This window comes from Phoenix dactylifera, unplaced genomic scaffold, assembly GCF_009389715.1.
Source record: "Phoenix dactylifera cultivar Barhee BC4 unplaced genomic scaffold, palm_55x_up_171113_PBpolish2nd_filt_p 000577F, whole genome shotgun sequence".
In the NCBI taxonomy this organism is placed as follows: domain Eukaryota; kingdom Viridiplantae; phylum Streptophyta; class Magnoliopsida; order Arecales; family Arecaceae; genus Phoenix; species Phoenix dactylifera.
The window spans coordinates 114,638-122,806 of NW_024067979.1; positions in this window are offsets into that span (position 1 = coordinate 114,638).

Genomic DNA, 8,169 nt, shown 5'->3' on the forward strand with positions numbered 1-8,169 from the left:
TGAAAGAGCAGAATAAAGAAATAATCAAATGTATCATATAGAGGTATATCATGCAAACAACATTTTCATTATGCTCAAGAATTCATAGCTTCTCACAAGTCATTTTAAATCAAAAATTTTAAGCATAAACTTGTGTAGTTCATGGTTATGACATAGGCAAAGATATATTTTAGTTTGGGCAAACCATGAAACAATTTCTAAAAGCATAAGTCAATCAATACATATATATAGACATGATATCAAGGAATTAATAATTAAAGATTTTAACCATGCCATACTAAGATTTAAGTTATTGACTTTGCTCAATTAATTTATGAGAGAGGTATCTAGAATTACCAATCCATTCTGCATTCTTCAGTCAAATACCTACTAGATTTCTTATGTATGAACTTTTGGCTGAAGAAGGTCCTCTCTCTTGTTTGCATGAGAATGTTTATTGTATCTTACGTGGAGATATCCTTCAAGTTGAAATCTCTCATTTTCTTGCTCAAGGATCCTGCATTATTAACAAAATTCTTTTCTTTCTTGAAAGAAAGTCATTAGTTTCTTCAAGATACAAAACATTCATATAGCATATTTCTTAACTAGGTAACTCAACCTAAGATATGATAATCATTGAATGTTGAGTCACTTTACTCAAGAGATTGCCTAAATATAAGCAAACATATGTCACTTGAACTAAAGAGATAGTTTCATTAACCAAGACTGTTCAAGGACAAGCATGTGAAGCAATAGGAAGATTCATCAAGGTCAAATTAATTTCTTATTTTCAACATCAATTTAGCTTAGATTCTATTTGCTTAAGATAATTATCAATAAGGCATGCTAGCTAAGTTTTGATCAAATTGCCTTAAACAATTGTTTCTATCAAAATTCAGATTATGATTCATTTGTTATCAATAAATTATGATTCATTAGAGTTAGATTGAAGTCTTGCACAAGGGCACATAATGATCACATAGTCTGGTCTATTAAATAATTATTCTATCATGCTTTTGATGCTTGTTCCAAATCACAAATTGCTTTATCATATTTGTAATGAGTGTTTTCAAATAAGGTGGTTATTTTACATAGATCCCTTTTTAATGAAATAACCACATAGGAGTGTATTCTACACATTCATTTGACAGAATATAAAGCTCATAAAGCAAGCAGATGATAATGGTGATCTTTACTTCTAATCATGCAAGAATTTCATCAAGATCTATTTCATCTTTTCTTGATTTAGTCTTTTAGTAGTTATCAATTTTTCTTTATTGAGTGCATTTCTGAAAAACTCAATTTGGTTCTAATTATTAACAAGTTTTCAGATTGTTATATGTAAAAGATTAACCATATACATATATAATCTAATTTTAGTATCTTGATAATAAATCATTAGTCTCATAGAGAATAAAATGAATTCATATTTCTACAACTAGAATCTTTTCATGAATGTTCTATATGCATTGCTTGATGAATGATATCCAAGGATAGAAATATCTTTATCAGATTTGGCATTATTTTCAAAAGACCATATCAAGCATAAGCTACTGAAAAATATGAAAGATATGCAATGGTTCATTTTCCATTTTTCAGAAGATCAAAAGGAGTTTTCATCAAAAATAGATCTAATAGAAATCATATGTATGACAAGCAGTGATGATAGCTTTTAAAAATCATTTAAGTAGATGACTATCATACACAATTGTCTTTTTCATTTCTTCAAGAATTCTATTAACCCTATTTTACTTAAGGTGTCCTTGGTGCTGAAATAATTGCATTCAATATTATTTTCTGTGCACAACTTAATACAAAATTGGTTTTCAACACTATGCCATGATTCATAGTTCGCAAACCTTTTTCATTTGATTCCTTTTTGTGAGTTTGTGCCAATGCAGAAAATATTTCAATTTAAGTGCCAAGAACAAAACCAATGTAAGCTTTTGAAAACTTAGTGTTGGAAACAACATTTTTAGATTTAAAAATTGATTTTTGTTTGTTTTCTTAGTTAACATGCATAGTAACCTTTGACCTTTCAGAAGATACTCTAAGTAAGCCAATGGCAAGGTCTTTTGAGATTAAGTACATACTAGCATGAGTTGATTTTATATCCCAAAGATGGTTTCTTTAATCTTGGTATTCATAGTGCATATATTCAAAGGCATACCAAGTGCACATTTTTATATCTATGATCGATAAACAATAATGCCATGGATAAAAACTCTCAATCAAGCATATAGAGAATTCATAGAGTTATTCTTAGAAGAATTGATTTACCAAATTATCCATCTATAAGTAAAGCATAATCTAGAAAGATGGAGTGATTTGAATATATTTTCTTTTCATATCAAAAATATCACTTATATCACAAGAAAAGAATAATTAATACTTGCAAGTTATGTTTTAATCAATTAATAAAACAATTTCAGTATGAGAGGATGCAAGAATTACTAATTTCATTATTTCTTCCATTTTAGTCACTTTTCTTAAGTATATTTTAAGTTTCATTCTTTAATATATGTCTAGAGCACCCAATGTCCAATTTAACATCTTTTGTTGGAGCCTTGAGTGCTAGACACATTTGCTGAGAAATAATCATATTTTCAACTTAGAAACCCAAGCTCTTTTGGGTCCTTGTAGGTTAGCTATAATTGTTCCTCTTCGAACCCATATTTTCTTAATAGCTATTTTGTCCATGAGTTTACAGATTTTAGGATTACAAGGGATGTATTTCTGTATCCTCTTGTTGAATTTAACACACATAGATCTAACATGAGTAGTAGATAAACTTTCAGTTTTCTGTTTTTGCCTTTTAGGTTCATCAAATTTGTAATGTATAGATTTAGGAACAATAGGAGAGATTTTACTTAGCTTTTGTTCCTGTTTATTAGTATTATAAGAATCTGTTTTAGAATAATTAAAAACTGTTTTAACCAACATATTCTTGAAAGATTTTTGGGTGTACCAAGGTTGATATCCTAATTCGACTTTATCAAATTCAGCTCTTTGATTATTTATCATTAGGTTTAATTTTTCAGAGCTGAAGGTAAATCTTTCAACAACAGGTTTTAATTCGTCAACTTTCTTAGTTAATCTTCTGTTATCTTCTGAAAGTAATTCATTGTTTTTCTTAAGTTTATCATGACTTTCAGTGAGAAATTGATTTCTTTGATTTAGTTGTTGATTTTCTTTAATTAAGATTTCAGTTTTACTAGTTAGTTTCAGTTTTTCATCTATTAGAGTTTGATTTTCTTTTGAAATTTTCAGATTTAGTTTCTTAAGATTTTTATTCTTCACAGCTAATTTTCTACATTCACCATACAAATCATGAAAAGCATTTAATAATTCATCATAAGAGAATTCTTCTTGAAAATCATTTGATGTAAGAGTAGATTCAGATTTTACCTTGTCTTCTTGTGCCATAAAGCACAAGTTAGTTACCTCTTGTAGTTCCTTGGAGCTAATATCATCATTGTTGCTCCTAACTTTTAATTTCTTGCTTGACTCTTTCTTGGTCAAGGCTTTCTTTCTTTTTATCTCTTTCTTTCTTTCTTCTACCTTCCTCTTCTTCTTTGTCTTTAGGAAGCTTTTGAATCTTTCTTCCTGATTTAGAGTGTTTCCTGCATGCTCAATGTTAGTCTTGCAATTATCCTCAAGTAAACTAACATGGGGTTCTTCGGAAATATCATAAGTTGCTTCAAGAGTATCCCATATTTGTTTGGCAGATGAACATATACAAATTTGGTTGAAAATATTTTTATTAAATGCACAGTAGAGAAGGTTCATAGCCTTAGCATTTAGTTCAGCCAAATTTTTATCGAACATACTTTCAATTAATTTCGTGGGTGTGTGTAGGCCATTTGTTATGACATTCCATAACTCATAGTTTTGTGATTGAGTAAAGATTTTCATTCTAGCTTTCCATTGAATATAGTTAGATCCATCAAACAGTGGAGGTCTGTTTGTGGAAAGTTCCTCAGCAAGTAATACGTTATGTGGGGTTGTCATGATCTTTGGCTCTTGATCATGAGATCAATAATTAATCTTAGAGCACCCGCTCTGATACCACTTGTTGCCCAGTAGATACAACCCAAGAGGGGGGGTGAATTGGGTCTTTTAAAACTTTTAAGCTACTTCTAACACTTTTCAATTAATTATGCTAAGTTGTATAGTTGCACAGTGGAATTTAAACTTAGCAATAGGTTGATTTATCGAATGAGACTTGATTAAGTAAATTGAATATGCTTGCAACTAAAGGATGCGCGGATAAGAGTTAAGCAAGCAATTTATCTAGGTAAGTAAGTGAGCAAGATAGACAATGACAAAAAGTATCACAAACACAACAAACATATAGTGGTTCGGTGCACCCCAGCACCTACATCCACTCCCCAAGACCTCTTGAGAATTTCACTATAATCCTACAGATTACAGCCGGTTGTTTTACAAGCTCACAACCCAACTTGTTGTTTTGCGAGATCACAACGAACTCGGTCGGTTTTCACAGGCTCACCGACTAGAACCTACCGATTGTTTTCACGGGCTCACAATCCAACCCAGTTGGTTTTCCCAAAGGCTCACCAACCACAACCTTACAACGTTGGTTTTCCCTTTGGCTCACCAACAAACCTTAACACCGTTGGTTTTCCTTTGGCTCACCAACAAACCTTAACCTCTTGATTCAATCCCTTGATTGAATCAAGTTACAAGATATTAGACTAAGAATTTAAAGCAAGTACAAGCTTCTTAACTAAGCAAATATATCCAATATAAACAAATGGAGTAAAGAGAAGCTCTCAAACGAATTTTGAAGATGAAGGAACTCGGCTTCTTCTTTACTTGACCCTCTTCTGATTTGGCACGAAGTAAAGGATCACCGAGGCAGCACACGGATGGAGAGGAAGCTTTGGGATTCACTTGGATGCTCTTCTTCTCTCTGTTTCGCTTTGGATGGCCCTTTTGTGCTTATGGAGGATTTTCCTTGTAATCTCTTTGAGATCTCTTCTCTAAATGTTCTCTCCCACTTTCATAACTTCTTCCCTAGCTCTCCTCTTGTTTTTATAGCTTTAGATGGCGTGAAAACAAGAATCTAGCCGTTAGAGACAAAAATAGAGCCGTTGGACACAGTCTGTACCTCCTGACAATATTTTCGTTGGGATCGGAGTCGACTCGCGCGATCTGGAGTCGACTCGGCTGTAGCAGGAGTCGACTCATGCTTTTCTGGAGTCGGCTCGGCAACTGTTCCAGATTTGAATTAAAATGGTCTTCTCGACTGGGAGTCGACTCGACTTAACCCGGAGTTGACTCGCCAAAATCTGGAGCTGACCTTGCACTTTTGGAGTCGGCTCATCCCAAGGAATCCATAGATGTACTCTTCAACTTGGCTCACTCGAGTCGACTCGTGAATTCTGGGAGTCGACTCGGCGCTCAGAGGCCGAACTCCCGATCTTCTGTCTTTTGACTTGTTCAGTCTTGGAGTCGACTCGAACTGTTCCGGAGTCGACTCGGCTCTCAGTATCCGAAAAACAGTCTTCTGTCTTTTTGGAGTAGCGCTGCCTTGGAGTCGACTCGAACTGTCTTGGAGTCGACTCGAGTCTCAGAGACAAAAACACTGTCTTCTGTCTTTTGGTGTAGCGCTGTCTCGGAGTCGACTCGGGCTTTGCGGGAGTCGACTCGGCACTCAGTGTCTGAAATTGGCTCTCTGACTTTTTGCCTTGTATTTCTCTGGGAGTCGAATCTTGCTTCCTTAGGAGTCGACCTGCCAACCATTGGAGTCGACTCGAGTTCCTCAGGAGTCGACTCGGCTCTCAGGGTCCAAAATAGCTTCTCTGTGTTTCTGCCTTGTTTCTCCCTGGAGTCGACTCGTACTATCCAGAAGTCGACTCGAGGACTATTCTTTTGGATTTTCCTTTGAATTTGCTCTTCCAACTTGAGTCCTTTGAACTTGAAACTTGGGCCAATGAAGTGTAACTTTCTTCCAACTTTTCTTGAGAGCTTTGGAGGCCTTCTTGTGTTCTTCCAGCTTGCTATGTTCCTTGCAAAATAAATATCTTTCTCCTTGCAACACAAACATTAGTATTTATACTTCCAGGTTTTTGTGATCATCAAAATCAATCTTTGGGTCATCAAAAGGCATTTCAAATCGATTATTTTTTTATTTGTTTCTGTTTCAATATGCAATTCTAATAGGATTCCAAAATAATTTTTGTATCTGATTGTTGCTGAAAATTGGACCCGAAGGTGACCACTGGGTGAGAAAGGAGGAGCTCCATCGTCTGGCAGTGGGTGGCGATTCATCAGCAGGCGGGCGTCCTCCAGGAGACCTGCAAAAAAGCCGGTAGCCGGAGTTTCCGGCGCCGGCCTTCTGATGCCTAAGTCAGAGGGGGGAAAGATATATGGAAGAAAATATGTTCAAAGTTTCAGCCTCCAGCCTCCCTCCAGGTAGAAGGATTCTCCTTTTATAGAGGGGCGCTGGGTTACCTGTGATGTGATGGGGCGAGGTTGCCGTACAACCGAGCACTTCGCATGAATTGATACACGATCATGCGAATTAATGTCCTGCCGTAGAGGATGAGGTCGGAATCAGGGAGTTGTCACGGCTGACTGGACGCGGCCGAGCTGATTTGCCGTGGAGGACTGGAGATCCGTAGATAACAGGTGCCACGCGCATTAATTATTTGAGTAAGCCGGAGACACGCATTAATTGTGGAGTAAGCCGGGGATACGCATTAATTGTGGAGTAAGCCGGAGATCTGCAGAGGCCACGCGCATTAAATAGTAGGGGCTGTGGCAGGGTATGGTCTCTGATCGGGCTGCAGGAGAATGTGACCGCGGTAGGTGAGTGGCGAGGTCGGACTCCCGAGGTGGCGAGCTCCGAGGTCGGGGGCGCGGTCGAGCACCAGGTTGGAAGCTCGGAGGTCGGGCGCATCCGAGGTCAAGAGTTCCAAAATCGGGTGCCCCTAATCACATGTCTTGTGATGTGTTCACGTGCTTTGGGGCGGTCTATATTATCCCAACACTATCCCCGACTTCCGAGTTCGGGCCGCTTGCGTGCTCGGACGTGGGAAGTAGTTGTCTTTATTGCTGTGGTGGGTGCCAGGGGGCTTTAAATTATTCCGGCGCTCCGCGCGCTTCGGGGCATTTTTAATGAGAGGAGATGGGGCGACGTCTTTTCGTCCTCCGAGGCTGTTTCGTGAGGCGGGCTCATGATGGGGCCCCGAAATTCAATGGGGCACTGCCTCGATTGTGTATTCGAGGCGCCAATCTAAAATAAATATACCGTTTCAGTTTTCGGGGCCGACACGTGGCGCAATCCAAACGGGAGGCGGGATCCAGCCCTGCCGATCCGGGCCGTCGGAAAGGTCTATATAAACCCCTCGACCTGGCCCTAAAAAGGTCTTGCTTGGCTGCTTCTCTTTCTTCCTCTGTTTCTAACTTCCGTTCGTCTTTCTCAGTCGTAACCGGGCCTTCTGGCGGCGCCTCGAGGCGATTTCCCCCCCTAGGTCACCTCCCTTCTTTAGTTAGGAGTGTTCTTCCTCGTTTTCTTTGTTTCCCTTTGTCCTCCGCTTTTTCTTCACTTTGTCCTGAAGATGGGTTCTGGTCCGAATGAAGTCGGATCTAGTCTATCGGAGGAGGAACTGGAGCTGGTTCATTCCCGGTTCTTTTTCTGGCCCAGGTTTCATCTTGAACCTGCGGGGCCGGAGGATCGGGTAACGCGACCGCCTCCAGGTCGGATCGAGGTGCATGTCGAAACACTCTGGGCTGGCCTGCAGTTCACCCTCCACGAGTTTGTGAATGGCTTGCTGGTGGAGTGTCAACTCGTCCCAGCACAGCTCGCTCCGAACTCGTGGAGGATCATAGTCAGATTTTTGTCCTTTTGCCTTGCGCATGGGATCCCGGCTTCGATAGGTCTTTTCCACCGATGTTTTTTACTGAAAACGAACCCGGCGGATGAAAAGTGGTTATACTTTGCCTTCCGAGGTGCTATATCCCTCTTCCGAGGTGCCCCTTCCTCTCATGAGTGGAAGGGGAGATTTTTCTTTCTTGCGTCCGAGGTGTCGTGGGATTTGACCCGAGGTGGGGACATTCCCGACTGAAGGCCCTCAACAGGCTCTCCGAGCTCATGTCGGATGAGCCGAGGGTTTTCAACGCCTTGCGGGGGCTCGGAAAGGATATCAACTTGGCCAACCT